This window comes from Helicoverpa armigera, chromosome 6, assembly GCF_030705265.1.
Source record: "Helicoverpa armigera isolate CAAS_96S chromosome 6, ASM3070526v1, whole genome shotgun sequence".
Taxonomy (NCBI): domain Eukaryota; kingdom Metazoa; phylum Arthropoda; class Insecta; order Lepidoptera; family Noctuidae; genus Helicoverpa; species Helicoverpa armigera.
In genome coordinates, this window is record NC_087125.1 from 113,876 (window position 1) to 132,894 (window position 19,019).

General features: G+C 37.8%; 1 long non-coding RNA gene and 1 pseudogene across 1 annotated transcript; both read left to right on the forward strand.

Moving 5' to 3' along the window:
- The first annotated feature begins 9,116 nt into the window (after positions 1 to 9,116).
- LOC135116999 (uncharacterized) lies at positions 9,117 to 9,832 on the forward strand. The gene is made up of 3 exons (XR_010276568.1): positions 9,117 to 9,248; positions 9,470 to 9,562; positions 9,676 to 9,832. It is a non-coding gene; the product is annotated as an uncharacterized LOC135116999 (long non-coding RNA).
- Positions 9,833 to 12,814: 2,982 nt separating this feature from the next.
- Positions 12,815 to 19,018, forward strand: LOC135116978 (uncharacterized; annotated as a pseudogene).
- Position 19,019: the final 1 nt, after the last annotated feature.

Genomic DNA, 19,019 nt, shown 5'->3' on the forward strand with positions numbered 1-19,019 from the left:
AAACGGGATGGTACAGAAGAAGTAAGATATGAAAAAGTGCCATCCCTTCAAAATTGGATCCACAATATTAAAACGTTTAAAGAAATGTGGGAGTTTTTAAAAATCAAATATAAAGTTACTAGCCTTTTAACCAGAAATTTCAATCAGGACCCTCTTGAAAATTTTTTTTGTAACATTAGAAGTAATGGGATACGAAATGTTAATCCCTCGTGCCTACAATTTATTAATGCGTTCAAAACTTTGTTACTTAATAATTTAAATTCGCCCCATTCTGTAAGTGCCAACTGTGAAAAAGATGAAAATAAATCACTGCAATCTTTCAAAGATCTTCTTGCTGAAAAACAAAACAATGAAATTGAATTGGTTAGTGGTGATTTTCCTATTGATTCTTTAATTAATACAATGAACCAAATTAAATGGAATGACTCGATTTTGCATGCCGAATCAAAAAAATATGTAGCAGGATACATTGTAAAAAAATCGAAATGTAAAGTGTTCAAAAATGTGGAACATGTACTAATGATATATTAAGAAAATTGATTTTGAATCATTTAATTATGAAATAGATTATACGAAAAAATCCTTATTTAATGCATGTGATGATTTTATAAAATTATTAAATGAAATATATTATATGATTGTTGCATGTTTACGAGATTCACCTGAAATAAAATATCTGAAAGAAAAAATGAAATTTTACATCAATTGCCATTGTGATTTTAGTATAATTACTTGTATAGTTCATAAAATAAATTAATTGATTTTATAATTAATATGTCAATTAATTTAATCATTCACAGTTGGTGCACGGGGTTAATAGAATAATTAACGGAAAAATAACAAATTTCGATGTAAATGATGAAATTAAGTTACAAGCATTTAAATATTGTAATACACATAAAAAGGAAATAAAATATACTTAGCCGATAAATGTACTCTTTATCTTTTGTTTTTTTATTATCTCCCATAATATTATTGACTAGACTAGAAGTTGGAAACTGAAAACTGGAAACTGGAACTGGAAATTGAAATCACTGTTTTAAATTCAATTTACAGTAAATTGAATTAAAACAGTGATTTCAATTTTCAAATTTAAAACATATTTAAGAGAACTCTTGAAAAGCGCCATCTACCCTAACCATACATGAAGTAACCACGCCATCTTGTGACGGGGGCCCGTTAACTTTCACGCTAGTAAGTTGTTTTGAACGATGAGTTGCGTATCTATCTCTATATAGTGTATTATCTATGTTCGTAACGTCCAGCAAATCCGAACCAGTTAGTGTTGTACTCTACAAAACAATTTGACACTCAATCGATTAAATCGATATGAAGTTGGATTAAAATGCGTTTAAAAACTCAACTACAGCCGGTTGAAGCGTACTAGGAGTTAGCATAGTCTTGTAATCTCTTATAAACACATTTTATTACATTGAAGTTTATAGCGGGTCCTTAATTTACAAAGAGATATAAAAATTCTCAAAATTTTCAAATCGAGTTGCTAATCGATTAGACCTGGCAGCCCTAAACGTGTTGAATGTGTCGTATTTTTGTTTGGGGTGGGGTTCACGCCTTGTGACCAATCAGAGAGCTAGAAAGGGCATGAAGAAGGTGGCGTGATCGCTACGTCACCATACATACCCGCCATAGACGGGCTATAGCACAAAGTAATCGATAATACCTGACAATGAATGAAACACACAATATAGAAAAGATTACACCCTAGTTACTTAACAGATGGGGTTGCTTTTGGGAACCTTTGCATCTTTCGTATTTATTTTATAATCCTACTTTCATGTTGTGCCTCGGCGTTGCATTATTCGTTAGTTAGTGACATCTATAATAGTTTATAAGAACTACTGAATATGAAAGTATGTAAATAAAATGATTGCAATCTTATAAAACTTTATTTGCTAAACAACATATACCATTTCGCCTCTTTTCAGGCTTATAATTTGATGATAATCTCTAAATACTTTATGAAAACCTCCAGTTAATGACACACAGATGGCGTTATTTCCAAACTCAGATCGAGTTTCCAAAATACATTCCTCTCAATTTGTTTAGTATTCAAAATTATTTTAAAAGAATTAACTCGTCTGAATTATGCTAACTTTTAAACTTATGCTCATCAGAAACTGAAAAGCAGTGCGCATCAATTTCTATCTGAATTATCATTATCTTATTATATGAATTATATTTGCATCAAATCTGAACACAACTCTAAAAAGTATTTATTTGACGCCCTTTAGAATAAAATATTTTTATTTACGTTAGCAACCAGGGGCTGGTCACTGCCGTACTGACTAGATTTCGGTAAAAATTTAGAAAAGCGCCATCTGCAATCCTCTTCCTAAAGTATTTAATATCTTCAAGTGATAATAGATGGCTCTTTAATCAAAATTAACTTCCATAAAATATCACTAAAATTATTGAAATCTAAAAATTATTTTATATATTAGTATTACGTAGGAAATCTATCAATTATTTTTATTAAATCTGTACACTATTTTATATACATAAATTATTTTTCTATAATTATTTTTTGGTTGGCAATAAACCGTGCCAACTGCCAATGCTGAAGTTAGAATTTGAATTTTAATGGCGAGTACAGTACATACAATTTGTGTGTTAAGTTTTCGTCCATTTAAGTGTTTTCTGCTGTTGACTTGCGTTGATTTGAGTTTTACTCACAGAACATATATACCCTAAAGGGAAGAATAACGACTCCGTACAAATTTTATGAGAAATTTTCCTTACCGGCCGGCGCCATCTATATTCCGCCCACGAAAACTAGAGTAGAAGCTAGGGCGGGTTTCAAACTACAGTATATTCTATAGGTCATTTTATTGCATTTTATGCACAAGTACAGGGCCCGATTCTCCTAAGTTAATAATGTTAAAATCGAATAGAAATTGAATCGCAATATGATCGCAGTAGCAGTTTTAACCATATCGGGCATTCTGCTACTAATATAAGACCAATCGTATTCCAACGACATTCGATTGGTTTGCGATTGGTCTGCTATTTTGGTGATTTTGGTCTATACGGTAGTTTGCTCTACAATCATATTGCAATCGTAAATCATTTGCAGACAAAATGATTCATTATTGAATGACAGAAAAGGATAAAAACGTTTATTTCAAAGAAAAAATAGCGGAATGCCACATATGCTTCAATCGTAATTGAGTCGGGATTGAATCTCAGTCGAATGTGAATCGACTCGACTGAATCGTAAAATTAGGAGAATCGGGCCCCAGTGCGTTCGTCGATTATGGCTGAGCAAGATTATCACATTTTGCTCAGCAATAATCGACATGAAACACAGTGTACTTGTGCATAAATTGCTAATATTTATCTTTATAGAGCAGTGCAGCAGTGTAATAAAAGGAAGATTACAGTACAAGAGTTTTTTATTTAGCATGTTAATAATTATAATTTATTTCCAGAAATAGGGTACAAAAGGTGTTCATAAATCACAAGTATGTGCACCTATGTAATGAATTTTAAAATACATGAATTTAATCAATTTAGGTAGGTATTTCAGACATTTTCGTCCAAAATAACAAGTATGGATGGGCCTATTGCATACAATTTCAACATCAAAACATAAACAAACAAAAATTCTAGTTAGTTTTAAAGTGTTACTATTATAAAAACAAGACTATGTTATTATACAATAAAGAATACTATCGATTTGTTTAACAAACAACAAGTTTACAGACATGGTTTAAATTATTCTATCATATTGTGTAATAAACGTTGGTGTTATTTCTTCTTTATTATAGAAATGATTAGGAAGAGAAAGACACTAGACCAATTATATTTTGATATTTACAAACATTTACTACATCAGGTACAGCTGTTCTGAACAACTTCTTCTCATTAAAGCATGTGCTTTTGAAATGTTTGCTGCATAGCATCTTATGTTGTTTATGGAGTCGTCCTGGAATTTTGGTGAAGACCAGGCTTCGTTTGGGAAGCAATACTTTGCCCATAATTCACAACTGAAAATTAAAAATATCAAAATTACACACTCATCATCAGCCTTCTAATGTTCCCACTGCTGGGACACAGCCTCCTCTCTAGGAGGGCTTGGGCCATAATCCACCCAGCGGGCCCAGTGCGGATTGGTGGATGTCACCGTCTTCGAATTTTTTGGTTCTAGGACATGCTGGTTTCCTCACGATGTTTTCCTTCACCGTTTTGAGAGCAGTAGTGACGAAATAAATTACACAAGTTATGCGCCAGATCGGGTTTGAACCCGCGACCTACCACTCGTAAGTTGGGGCAGTTACCACTGGCCACCACTGCTCTCAAATTACACACTATTTTAATCATTTTCCGAGTTAAGATATTATTATATCATGTCAGTGGGTAGTCTTCGCTTTGATTGAAAGAGATGTTATATTAGATACGGGAATGGTGTAAGCAAAACTTTTATAGTAAGTACCTAATGATTTTGGCAAGGAAAGTTGGGACTTAAGTATATAGGTATATATGTTACGTGAGTTTGTGGTAGTTAGAAGCGGAATTAACAATAAATGTGGTATTCTATGTCGTCTAAGACGAATAGCATGGAGTGTACATACCGCAGAGCATTTTAGTGCCAGGCTTTGGAAACCGATGCAAAGTGATGCTGGGATCTTTAGAAGGTGAAGATCCACACAAGCAGCAGATTCTTGTGTTTTCTTTTTGTGAACTCATCGCGAATTAAACACAAAACAAAATCAAACAAGTCACTGTCTCAACACCGAGTCTATATCTCACAAATACACACTTAATTTCACCAAAACACAGCAACGGAGGAGCAAGCTCGACTCAACGTTATCAATGTATGTAGAATTAAATGGAAGTAGTTTATTTATTACAAATAAACATTAGTACAAGATAAAATGGTGCGCAACCGGCCGCAGACATTTTTCTTGTGACGTCAACAATGTCAAAACCAATATGGCGTCCGGACATTAGTGTTGCCACACATAATCCCCCATATATATTTTCTAATAAGTAATATTAAATTTTATATCTAATATTTCTCAACTAAGTATATTTTTTGGCATTAGAATAATAGCTAAAAGTATCTTCAAGGGTAATTTACTTTAAAAATCAATTTATACGCTCATTATTAGGGAGAATACGAAATTGTATTTTGGTGGCAACATTATATATTTATCTCTTTTACTCTGATGTCGTTGACTCTCTCTTGTTTTCAAGCCCACCTTAATGCAATTCGTAGAACAAACTTGACAGACCCTGGTTTTACTCATCCGCTGTGTTTTCGGTGAATTAGTGAGTGAGTTGAGCTGTGCTCCTCTGTTTCATTGTTTCACATAACTTGCGAAAAGACGCCATTAGTGTTTAGTATTATTTGCGATAAAGACGCCTTTTGTGATATTTGTGAAATAGACACTGTTATTGTGTTATTAGCGATTAGAGACGCTTGTTTGAGTGCATATAATCATGCCGAGGCGGTGCGAATTGGGATGTTCACACAACCCGGGTAAGTGCTTTCTTTATCAAGTTCATAGTACCTAGGGCCCGATTCTGTTAATAGTATCATTAAGTTATTAATATCAAAATTGAATAGAAATTAAATCGCAATATCAGTTTTAACCATTTCGGGCATTCTGCTACTAATATTTATAAGACCAATCGTATTCCAACGACATTCGATTGGTTGCTATTGGTCTGCCGTTTTGGTTTATAGGTACATATTACCATATTATTCTTAGTCTATATTGCCATATTGCCTCAAAGTCGTGGTGGCCTAGTGGGTAAGAGCCAACCTCACAAGTATGAGGGCGTGGGTTCGATTCCAGGTCAGGCAAGTACCCATGCAACTTTTCTAAGTTTGTATGTACTTTCTAAGTATATCTTAGAAACCAATGACTGTGTTTCGGATGGCACGTTAAACTGTAGGTCCCGGCTATCATTTAACATCCTTGGCAGTCGTTACGGGTAGTCAGAAGCCAGTAAGTCTGACACCAGTCTAACCAAGGTATCGGGTTGCCGGGTAGCTGGGTTGAGGAGGTCAGATAGGCAGTCGCTCCTTGTACAGCACTGGTACTCAGCTGAATCGGGAATTATTCCCAATAGTCCCCTCTAGCGCTGTCCTCGGTGACAGCGAGTGTCTTCCCAGTTATCACGGGGTGACAATTTGTGCCGACTGTTCCTTTGAAAACTGACTAGAGGGGACAAATGGGAAGTCTATTTCTCAGTTGTCACGGGTGACATTTGCTCTGTTCCTTCTTCCTTCCTAAGAAAAAAAAATGTAATTACCATAGATTTCAGGTTTTTTATTTATTATGTTACATAGAATCACATAAAAAAATATATATATTATTATTTTAACTAACACAATGTCAACAGGCTTACAAAAATCGATTTTTTTATAGTAGTTAATACTACTATAAAAAACAAAAACAACATTATGTTTCCTATAATAGGCACAATCACAGATAACTTTAATTAATACTAATCACAGATAATCACTAATGGTTAAGTTAAAAGTGCTTATTAGTCGCATGCTTATTTGTAACACAGTTTGTAATCTTGTTAAATTAAATAAAATTAAGAAAACGATTGGTGTTAATAGAAATTAATAATATGTGATGTACCTATTAAAGGAAACACAATGTTGTTTGTTATAAGAAATAAAACCTGAAATCTATGATAATTACATTTTTTTTCTTTGGAAGATTCTATGTAGCATAATAAATAAAAAACCTGAAATCTATGGTAATTACATTTTTTTTTCTTTGGAAGGAAGAAGGAAATGTCACCCCGGTGACAACTGAAAATAGACTTCCCATTTGTCCCTCTAGTCAGTTTTCAAAAACAGTCGGCATGTCACCATAACTGGAAATTCCAACTATCTGGAGGACACTAGCTATATAGTATAAAACAAAGTCGCTTTTTCTGTCATGTGTCATGTTGTATGTCCCTATGAACGCTCAAATCTTTAAAACTACGCAACGGATTTTGATGCGGTTTTTTTTAATAGATAGAGTAACTCATGAGAAGGTTTTTATGTATAATAACATCTATTAAATAATGGAGAAATACTGTTACCCGTGCGAAGCCGGGCGGGTCATAGTTGGGAATAATTCGAATCCGGTTAGACTGGAAGCCGACCCCAACATAGTTGGGAAAAGGCTCGGAGGATGATGATATTGCCATATTGCAATCGTAAATCGTTTGCAGACAATATGATTCATTATTGAATCACAGAAAAGGATAAACACGTTTATTTAAAAGAAAAATAGTGGAATGCCACATACGCTTCAATCGTAATTGAGTCGTGATTGGATCTCAGTCGGATGTGAATCGCATGTCGCTAAAGTAAAATTAGCAGGGGCAGGATTCTGCGCAATTTTTTCTTTGAAATAAACGTTTTTATCCTTTTCTGTCATTCAATAATGAATCATTTTGTCTACAAATGATTTACGACAATATAATATAGACTAAGAATATTATGGTAATATAGACCAAAATGGCAGACCAATCGCAAACCAATCGAATGTCGTTGGAATACGATTGGTCTTATATTAGTAACAGAATGCCCGATATGGTTAAAAAAGCTGTTGCGATGCAATTTCTATTCAATTTTGACATTATTAACTTAACAGAATCGGGCCCCAGAATCGTGCTCCTGAAAGCTCCTAGTCATCCGGATAAACTTGTCATCACGGGAGATACCAACTCAGTCAATTATAAGGTTGGGCGTTTAGAGAAACACAGTTCCTTACGAGTAACCATTTATTACTGAATCCCATATGAAATGATACATGATTTAATAAGATAGACATACATAGATAGACACGCGCACACATACATAGGTAATAGGTATTCATTCATACATACACTATACAATATCAGCATACAAACTTCATATTTTTGTAATTTATTTTCAGGTGTGACACAACATCAATTTCCACACCCAGAAAAGAATCCTGAGTTATTCAAAGCCTGGGTTAATATAGTTGGTGGAAAACTGGAGACTGCAGATGATATCAAATTTTACAGAAAGCGAGTCATCTGTGACATACATTTTGCAGACAAGTTTAAGAATCGCAACAACCGTTTAAATAACATAGCTGTTCCTACTCTCCATCTTCAGGGTAAGATTTAGATCTTTATTCTTGAACTAGATCGCAATGCCACCTACTGAGTTAAAATTGCCATTAAGAAAACAAAATTCTTAATTATTCACAATTAAACTGAACTGAAATCTTTTAGGCCACCTGTTTGCAGTATATTAATATTTAATTGGATATAAAATGCAGTTCATTCACCCCTTAACCAACTCGGTGAAGGTTGTTGTTTAGTGGGATCTTAGACTTGTTTTTACTATTTCCAGGTGCTCCATCACAAGATGCTCATATGCCTCCTGCAACTCCACATATACCAACTGAACTTCCTATGCCTGAACATAATATATGGAATCTGCCTTCTACATCAAAACAAATAGTCACTGGTACGTAAATGCTTGGCTACCTACATTCTCAAATTATGTTTAACTAGCTGCCATAATTAAATACTGCATTTTTTTTATAATAATAATCCCCCCCCCCATGGGGCCACCTTGACGTGATGGGGGAAGGCATGAACGCAAAGAAGTCAGTAAGAACTAGACGACCCTGTGCCAATTGGTAAACATGAGGTACCATCAGAAAATATAGTCATAACACCTCGGCTAACCCTTTCCAACTAACGGTCCCAACTTCCCAACTAACCTTCCCTTTCCTTTACCTTCTCTTCAGTGTCTGATAAAATATATATCTTATTACTTTAAAATATGTACTCTGCAGTCACCTTCTCTCTTTCACCTCTTAACTTTTCTTTTCTTAAGTTTTAAAACATTGCTCCTAATATAATTTAATGCGACTACGAAATAGAGTAATAATACCCCAGGCGGGTACCGGAGCTAATCGCGATGGAGAATCCCGCCCCTTTGTATTCTGGGTGGGGCGACGCTTTTTAAATTTCATTTTTTCATAGATACCTTTAAGGCCACCTGTTTGCAGTATAGTAATATTTAATTGGATATAAAATACTGTTCATTCACCTAACCAACTCGGTGAAGGTTGTTGTTTAGTGGGATCTTAGACTTGTTTTACTATTTCCAGGTGCTCCATCACAAGATGCTCATATGCCTCCTGCAACTCCACATATACCAACTGAACTTCCTATGCCTGAACATAATATATGGGATCTGCCTTCTACATCAAAGCAAATAATCACTGGTATGTAAACGCTTGGCTACCTACATTCTCAAATTATGTTTAACTAGCTACCATAATTAATTACTGCATTAAGTAATATGTAACTGTTGTGTAGTCATTACAAACACACTTCAACTTGATTTATTGTAATGACAATTTAGGTTAATAATCCTCATGTAACTCACACTAGTAATTTTGATGTTTACAATGACAATGGTGAATTATTATTATTTTATTTTCAGCTGCACCTCCCAATGCGTGTGTTATAGCAGCAGAACATAATTATTGCAGTAAACATGGTATACAACAAAGACGGAAACTTAAAGGAGACAAAAGTAAGTGCCAATGTAGTTTATACCATAAGATATCCAAAAAAAATGTTTATACATAGGCTACTTTTTATCTGGGTGTGGAAAGTAGTAAAGTAAAAGTTTTTTTTTTTTTGCAGAAAAACTGAAATCAACTTCATCGCTGGAGAATGAATTAAAGATTTCAAGATTCCAAATGAAGAATTTAAAAACCGAAATTATTCGGTTACGTAAACGGAGTAGTAGTTTGAAAGAAAGATTAGCCAGCGTTGATAAAATTAGCAATACAAATTGTTTAAAAAATAACGAAAATATGACAACTGCAGCAAAATATTCACAAACATGCAGTACACCCAAACTCACAAGAGAGCTCGTGGGCGGAGGTTTACTTTAAAGGAAAAAGTTTTGTCTCTCTCCATGTACAAAAAGAGTCCCAAGAGTTATACTCTTTTATATAAATACTTTACATTGCCCTCTATAAAATCATTAAAAAGGCTTCTTGCGAAAATTGAAATAGAGTCGGGGCTAAATAAGTTTTTATTCATAAAAATGAGAAAGACTGTGAAGGAATTAAGTCCAGAAGATCGCCTCTGCTGTCTTATTTTTGACGAGATGTCAATATCGCCGCAGATCCATTACGACGGATCTAAGGATAAATTAAAGGGATTCGCTTGGCGTAGTAAAAAAATTGCTGACCATGTTTTAGTTTACATGGTCAAAGGATTAAAGAAAAAATTTAAACAGCCTGTTGCATACTTTTTTACAAATTCTGTTAACAAAGCAGAATTAAAAGCCTTGACTATAAAAGTCATTAAATATGTTCAGGGTACAGGGCTTAATATTTTGTGCACAGTGTGCGACCAAAGCACAGTAAATGTCAGTGTAGTGAATGAAATTATTGAAGATAGTAGAATAAAATTCATAAAAGAAAATAAGGAATGGAGACATGATGTAATGGAAGTAGGGAAATCTAAAATTATCCCATTATTTGATGTCCCTCATTTATTGAAAGGGTAGAAACAATTTACTTACGAAGGACTTAAAATATTTCGACTTCGAAGAAAAGGTTGAAAAGACGATAAAATGGGAATATTACCAGAAAATTTATGAAGCGGACAAATTACATGGTGAATTAAAAATATGTCAGAAACTAACTGATGAACATATTTATGTGGAGAAAATAAAAAAAATGAAGGTCAAACACGCAACCCAAATTTTTAGCCGCAGTGTTGCTACAGCTGCAGAACATTTATCTGCTAGGGGCGATTTATCTAATGAGTGCCGCCAAGTAATTACATTTACCAAAATGATGGACAATTTATTTGATTCCTTAAATTCAAGCTCATTTAATATGATACATGGAAAAATGTATAAATGTGGTGTTAGAAACAATTCTCCTCATCATGAATTATGGGAAAATGCCAAAAAGGTATTAAAATCAATAAAATTTATTAAAGTTAAAAAAGAAAAGGAAAATAAAATAAGATTAATTGAAACGAGTTCGGTACCTTCAATAAAAATTTTATACGTACTATTGAGGGCATGCAACAGTTGTGGAAAATATTATCCCAAAAATATTTATTTGATACAATGATGACCAGAAACTTTAACCAGGACCCACTGGAAAATTTTTTTGGGAACATTAGAAGTTTTGGGGTGAGGAATACGGCACCCAACACAATTAGCTTTGAAGGTGCCTATAAATCACTTCTTTTAAATAATTATAACTCACCCCATTCACTTAACGCTAACTGTGAAAATGATGACAATGATTGTCTTCAGACATTGAGTTTCTTTTTGGAAGACAAACTTTTAGAAAACACTTCTAATGTTCCCAGTAATGAGGTTCTACCATTTCAGCAAGAAGAAAATGACGAAATTGAGGTGCCTTTTATAAATTTAAATTCTGAGCCTGCTGATGCTGGTCAGGCCAATTATGTATGTGGGTGGGTGCTGGCTAAATGTTTTAAAAAAGTTGCTAAATCATGCAGGCACTGCAAAACTGAACTAACTGGCGACAGTCAATTAAAATCAAATAGTTATATAAGGGCAAAAGAATATACAAAAGGAAAACATTGTCTGTTGTATCCCAATATAGTGGCGGAAAAAGTTTTAAAGACATACAAAATATTGTAGTAGAAATTTTGAAAAGAATGTGCCAAAACTAAATTAAAAGAAAAGATAAAAATGTTTTAGACATATTTGTGGATTATCCTTTCACCTGCGATATCCACAAGATAGAATTAAGAAATGTTTTTGAAAACATTACAATAAATATTTTGGTATATAGTTGGTGCCGCTCAATTAATCGAATTTTATCAGGTAAAATCCAATATCGTGATGAGGATGATGAAACTAAACTTTCAGCACAAATTTATTACAATAAACATAAACATAAGTAAATATGATTTTTATTTAATTCCAGGTCGCCTACTAAGTACTTTCTAAATGTTCCTACATAACGTTGTTCTGTTGAGTTGTAGTAATCTGTGTTGTATTTCCATATTTCAATAAATAACTATTTTCTACATTCTGTGGCTATATTTTGTAAGTACGTACGTATGAACAAATTCCCTAGAATATCTATAGACGGTTATTCGTCATCTCGACACACTAAACTCACCACGAATGTGTCGAGTTGGTGAAACTCAAAATTTGTACATTTATCATGTCGTCAACTCGCCACGTCAAGATTTTAATTCGTGTCCAGTTAGTGAAACTTAGATTTTATCACTTTTATGTTTCGCCAAGTTTGGGAATCAACTTTTCGCGTTTCAAACGTTTGCAAAATGGACGTTCAGTGGCCGATGATGTTTGTGACACAATGTATCCAGTTGGCGAAAACATAAAAGTGATAAAATCTAAGTTTCACTAACTGGACACGAATGAAAATCTTGTGGCGAGTTGACGACATGATAAATGTACAAATTTCGAGTTTCACCAACTCGACACTTTAATGGTGAGTTTAGTCTGTCGAGATGACGAATAACCTGTAGACAATACTGATGTATACATGTGTGTGAAATGGGATGTACGCACACATAAACAATTTGTTTCGGCAGACGATACCAGATGGCGCTTCAAAATCGTTTGAAGGTTGCAGAAAAAAATCGAAGTGGGTTCTCTATTCCCAATCTATTTACTATACTCTATGTTAGCAACTATGTATTTCTGTCACATTTAATACAACGATATGATTCCGTTAATTTAAATTTTGTTTACCTATCTTTAATTATGTAGTTTCTATTTAATTAAATCGTTTATTTATTGTTAAATTAATTTTGTGCAGTTAAAATGTTTAAGCATTATAAAGATTTGTCTGACGTGGTGTCCCTTTTGGTGTACTGTCCCTCTGAGCGATGTTACTTGTTTACTAAAGAGTCGAGTGGTGAAACATGGTTACCTTCGAGTAAATGCGAAAAACTGCTGGAAAATGACCGCTCATAAAATTAATTTTGATGTAAGTAATACCCACCTACTAATGCTGCATTAGTAGGTAATCCAAGATAAGCAAGTACATACGTGTGGGTAGGTATATAGGGGTACCTACCGTTATATAGGGAGTAATAGGTATCTAAGCAAGTACATTAGTACCTATACCTATAGTTTATAAGGCGATAGGAATACCTAAAAATAGGAATGAGTGTGACGTCGTAATGTGGGCATGCCCACAGTGCCCATTACAGTACCTAACTATTTAGTAATCTGTGCCATTACGGCCGAGCCTCCACTGCGCTCAGCTTAGGCATATTTATGTTAGTAGGTATACTTAATATAGGTAATCTATAGAACGCGCCAAACTCTAAGGCGACTCAGTCGGAACATTGCGGGCGTCGCTGCATTTACTTGATTTCCATGTTATTACCTGCTATCATTTGTATAGATGCAAGGGTACCACTATCCTAAATTGTTCAAATGATTCTGCACTTCTGTAGCTGTTTGGCGTTGACGCCGGCACGACCTGCCATCCGCTCCGAGTGTACAAGATCTGGCTACCGAACCACGTGCTGCACTGCGTGTACCATGCCGTATACAAGGTGGCCGTCAAATCGGACGTCAAGAAGAGGTTGAAGTACAAAGCTGTAAGTATCCTGTGGTGTTGTTGAGTACCTAAGTCTAAAATTTGTCTTGAATGCCTTTACCTAAAAGGTCCAACCTGCTTGATCTCAGGAAGGCTGGATTACGTTTTCAGTAACTGTACGTTTTAACACCAACCATGCAGGGCATGCGGAACCGACTTCAGTGGCTGAACGCCACGGAGCTGGAGCGGCAGCGAGCTCACTCCAATCTCCGCAGCCCCGAAATAGTATTGTTCGCGCTCATGGCCACAGGCGAGCTCAAAGATCCTGATAAGGACCCGGTACCTTTACAATATTTAGTTTATTCTATTGAGTACTTGTCGATGGTATTTGAAAGGTGGAATAATTTTGAGCTGTGCTTGAGTCACGATCTCGAATCAGTCTTTGAAGTACATACGACCCGTCTATTGATGCTAGAGCCCTGTGTATAGTAGACATTTGAATTTTGCTTTGAAAGGTCTATGGTACAAGGATCGTAGTTCTAAATCTTTGATAATAAGCTTCCGTTTGGTATACCTACACATATTAAACTTAAGTAAATCAAGTTTTTAGTAGCCAAGAAGATTTTCATTAGCCCTTCCACGATCCAAAGTAATCGATATTGAAATGCATTTCTGGTAGGAGATTGAGTCTGGTGCGTTGATCGAGATTTGCGAAGAGAATGTGGTTATCACGACCGAAGCGGCCGGAGGAGCCGTGGCCATGATGACGCCCAACATGCAACTGTTGCAAGCTGCCGGTTACAGTCGAGACGGTTAAGATCCAATTTCCATCTTCCTTCATAATCTTTACCTGTATCAATGACGAATACTTATACTTACTGAAATTGATGCAGATCAAATCAGAATGTATCGCGAGTTCGTGCTGATGGTGTTTCCCGCGGTTTACATGAGCGTCAGTATCTTCTCTCAGTTTATGGTCGACCTCGGCTGGCAGAGGGCACAATGCCAAAACCTCTTCAGGTAGTATTTTACAAGTGTATATTGTTCAGGTACTACTGATCATATGCAACTCCTTATTGACTATGACTGATCATCAATCTCTACGAGTTTAGAAATGTAGGTAGATTAATCTACTCAGCGGCAAAAAAACTGTTGGTAGTAATTAATAGGTAATCTTCGACCAATAGACGCACTGCAACTTCTCAAATAGATTTTTGCGTAGAGCGGCAGACATAACAGGTCGAGGAGGTTTATCCTTTCTGGAGTTGATGCTTTGGTCGGCTGCGCTGGAACCTGCCACTCAGCACAGCGGCGTGTCAGCTGAAATACGATGCAGATATATCTTTAGGTAATCACAACAGGTCCTACTTTTGATCTGCTGCCGGACGACCAATTTTTTACATAGAGTTCCCTTAACTTGCTTGGTCCAGGTACTTCGATAACAATCGGGATATGAAGTTGGAATATGTGGAGTTCAAGGAGCTAGTGGCAGCGGCCCGTGCTGCACGACAACTGCCCATTGACGCTCTCAGTGTCGCTAAAGACGCTGACGTTTGCCTAAGGTCTGTACAAACTAAGTATGTACCTTCATGCAATTCAACTAAACACCACTGCTTCAGAAGAAGGTGTTATAACGTAAAATTTGTAACACCGTCAGGCAATTAGGTATGCAGCCAAACTCACAGCTGCCCTAGCAGAATTCCTCCGAGGAGTTGGCGAGCTGCGGTTGAGAGGCACCAGTTCCCTACTGCGGTCGCCAAGAAGTATCTCGGCTTACGTCGTGGATCTGCAGTTAGAGTCCTTCTAATATTACAATGCGCATATTTTTTTTACAATACATAATAATATTATGACAAATAAGTATTTCACGATTTTCAGAGAACGGGACAAACACACTCCAGCTACAACGTCAGCTGCAGCAAAAATTTCTGCCGGAACTGGTAGGATGACTCACTTAATTGCCTCTCTCTAACGTTGTTAGAGTACGCTCAAGTAGCAAGTCCATTAGTAGTTGAAAACGAGTAGATTGTCAATTTATGAAAAATGGGAAAGCAATGGGAATTCTTGAAACCAATTAGATGTTATATATTAGTTGCAAGTCGTAGGATCCTTTGAATAGGTATCCCTTGAAATCTCTGGGTATTGTTTGGTACGTGGTGTGAGTGTCATATGTCCGGGCAGGGTCGTCGACGGTGTGTCCGCGCTCGGGGTCGGAGGCGCGGGCGTCGGGCGGCGCGGGCGCGGGCGCGGGGGTGCGGCGCCCGCGCGACTACAGCGTCGCCGTCTACAGCGTGCGCATGCGCCGCCGCCCGCCCAACGAGCTGCTCGAGCTCAGCAACTTCGATGGCATGTTCTTTTCATTATACACAATCATACATGACACATATTTACGAAAATACCCCTTAGATATGCTAAACAACTACCTACTAAAACGTAGCGTGAAATATTTCATCATCATTCTCACCCTGATAAAATAATCACTCCTGAAAATATCACAGCCGTTTAACAATCCAAATGTAGGCACCTTTTGTTCAAAATACACAGAGGACGCAGTCAGCCCGTCGACCGCGAATCTCTTGATGAACGCCGTGCAGTCGTTCGATCTGCTCGGACCGAGTTGTATGCCCGTAGAGGCGCTAGCTGCCGTGCACTACTTCGCCAGTACCATTGAGAGACCATGTTAGTACTATCACTATCATTCCAAGAGATCGCTTTTCTGAATAGGCGCATGCGATAGGCTGTATTGACTGACGTAAGTACATTGTGTTTCTCAACATAGAAAAGAGCGCATACGCTGGTCAAGAAGATGAATCAATGAGGAATGATCACTTCATTCCCACTTCTTTTGGCAAACCTTATGTAAGTATCGCGCATAGCTTTATTTTCTGTTCAATCGACATATTGAGGCATTATGGCCCCACTTTTGTCTTAAATCTTTATTCGTAATGTCTTTTCTAAGTAAGGGTTTAGCATCTGGAGAACTTCTGTCGACCATCATAATGGGTACATACAACACGGAGTGGTTTGCAGCAACGGCGGCCATCGGGCGGCAGTTCCCTGAACATGGTGAAGCAGGCGTGGGCGTGGAACTCTCCCGCCGAGGAGGTGGCCCTGGGATCGCTGCTGCTGCGGCTGGCTGAAGCCGTCAAGCCCATCTGCGCTAGTGAGCCGCGGTTGCTGCGTCTTACCTCACCTGTATATGCTGTGGGTGAGTGCTTTATTCTTGCTGTGGCTATGAAACAGTGCTGTCTCCAGAGAAAGATGACACAATAAGCCCATGCGTATACACCCATTCTTTCACTTTGGTGTATTCATACACCTAGCTAGCTGGCAGTAAGGGACTGGTGTTTCTTGGCATGGAGAACTTCCTGACTTGAAACTGGTTCCCATAGGTATTCTCTCTTCCAGCTATGTATCCCACATGGTAGTGGGGTCAGCTTTCCTAATTTGTCTTCTCCACTCCGCTCTATCTACGAAATCGTTCTCGGACTCCTGGCACTTCTTCATGACTGGTCCCATATACAAATGTCCTTATTTCGTGTCTTCGTGCAGGCGACCTGCACGGCAACCTGGGCGCGCTGCTGACGATGGAGAGCGCTGTGGCCGGCGGGGTCGGCGCTGTCGGCGGCGCGGCTGCTGTTCCTGGGCGACTACGTGGACCGCGGCGCACGGCACGGAGCTCATGGCCTACCTGCTGGCCGCCAAGCTGCAGCGCCCGACGCCGTGCTCATGGTGCGCGGCAACCACGAGACCAGGGACATACAGAAGATGTTCACTTTCTATAAGTACTTTCTGATATCCTTTTACAGAAACTGAAGATTCGCTGTCAGTTGCAGAAAGGCTAATTAAAGTTAAAGCTTCTGTAAATCTTTCTAACTCTTTCTTTGTCTACAAGAAAATAGATTTAATGAAGCTTTAGTTTGAATGGGTCAGTCTGCAACTGACGATCTGGTAAATCGATCAAATGGCTCCTTAGATGAGTTCTTCTGTTTACTTTGCAGTGAATGCCTGATAAAATACGGAGATCTCGAAGGCAATAAAATATGGAATGCAATCAATAATGTGTTCGACGTGCTCCCCTTAGCTGCCGTTATTGATGACAAAGTATGTTTTAGCGATTTGGCAAATGGATTTTATTAGAAGTCTTGAGAAAGAATTAAACTTACCTATTGGTATAACCGCAGGTGTTCTGCTGTCATGGCGGCATCCCGCCTCCGTGGGTGTGTCCGCTGATATCTGCCATAGACAAGGTGCCGGTGCCTCTGACGCGGCCCGCCGAGCAGAGCTCTATAGCCTGGGAGCTGCTGTGGAATGATCCCATCAAGTTAGCATAATACATTCAACTACTTTTTGACATATCACATCTTAATTAACAAGCCTGGTACCTTATAATCATCAAAATGGAAAAGATTCAAAGAATTGAACAGCACACCACGTTTAATGCAGCAAAAACGTCTGAATGTCTCCAGGTCTAGTACGTAATTTCCGTCTCATTTACCAGACAAAACGACATTTATAAGTCTAATCCTCGTTATCTGAAGGCCGAACAAAATGACGACGACCCTGCAACTAGAGCTGGCCTCCAACGAGGGTTTCGCTGCGAACACGAAGCGCGGCACGGGCCACGTGTTCGACCAGACGGCGCTGGACCGCTTCCTGCTCGCCAACCAGCTGTCACACGTGGTGCGGGCGCATGAACTGCACCAGAATGGATTCATGGTGATTGTTCGATTTCATCATCTTCCTGTATTGCTAGTTCGTAGTCACATCACTACATAGTATAAAACAAACCCGTGCGAAGCTGGGGCGGGTCGCTAGTTTGCTATAAAATTAGAATGTTGCCACATTGCTAAGCTCGTCACGACTAGGGCTGCCATCTCGAATTTCGCCAAACCCGGACAAACATTTAAGAAACCCGGACATTTGGCGTAAATCGCATTTTTCCCGAACGAGTACGATTTTTTTAACAAAATAATACCTAATTTGTAATCCATTTACTATTAACATATACTTAAATTCAATGAGGTGCTTCTTTACATGAAATGTGTCCGGGTTTTCCCAGGACACTTCTTGAAACCGCCGGACGGCCCCGGACGGCCTCCAACGAGGACAAATCCGGGGAACCCGGACAGATGCCAGCCCTAGTCACAACCAACTTTTGCATGAAAGTTCATCTTACTTTGCCTTTCTATTGCTGTTGAAACTCAGTGCCAACTCCGCGGGCGGCTGATATCGGTGTTCTCGTCGTACCACTACTGCGGCGGCACCAACGACTCGGGCGTGGCGCTTCTGGAGGGCGGCAAGCTGCGCCTCATGCGCGTCAACACCGACTGATGTCACCACCCGCCCCTGGGTCCCATCGACCTCATCAACTCAATACGTGAAGAATTTTGCTACTCAAAATTCATAAATACAGAATCCGTTTTATACGTGGTATGTATTTTTTTGTTGTACATGAATGAA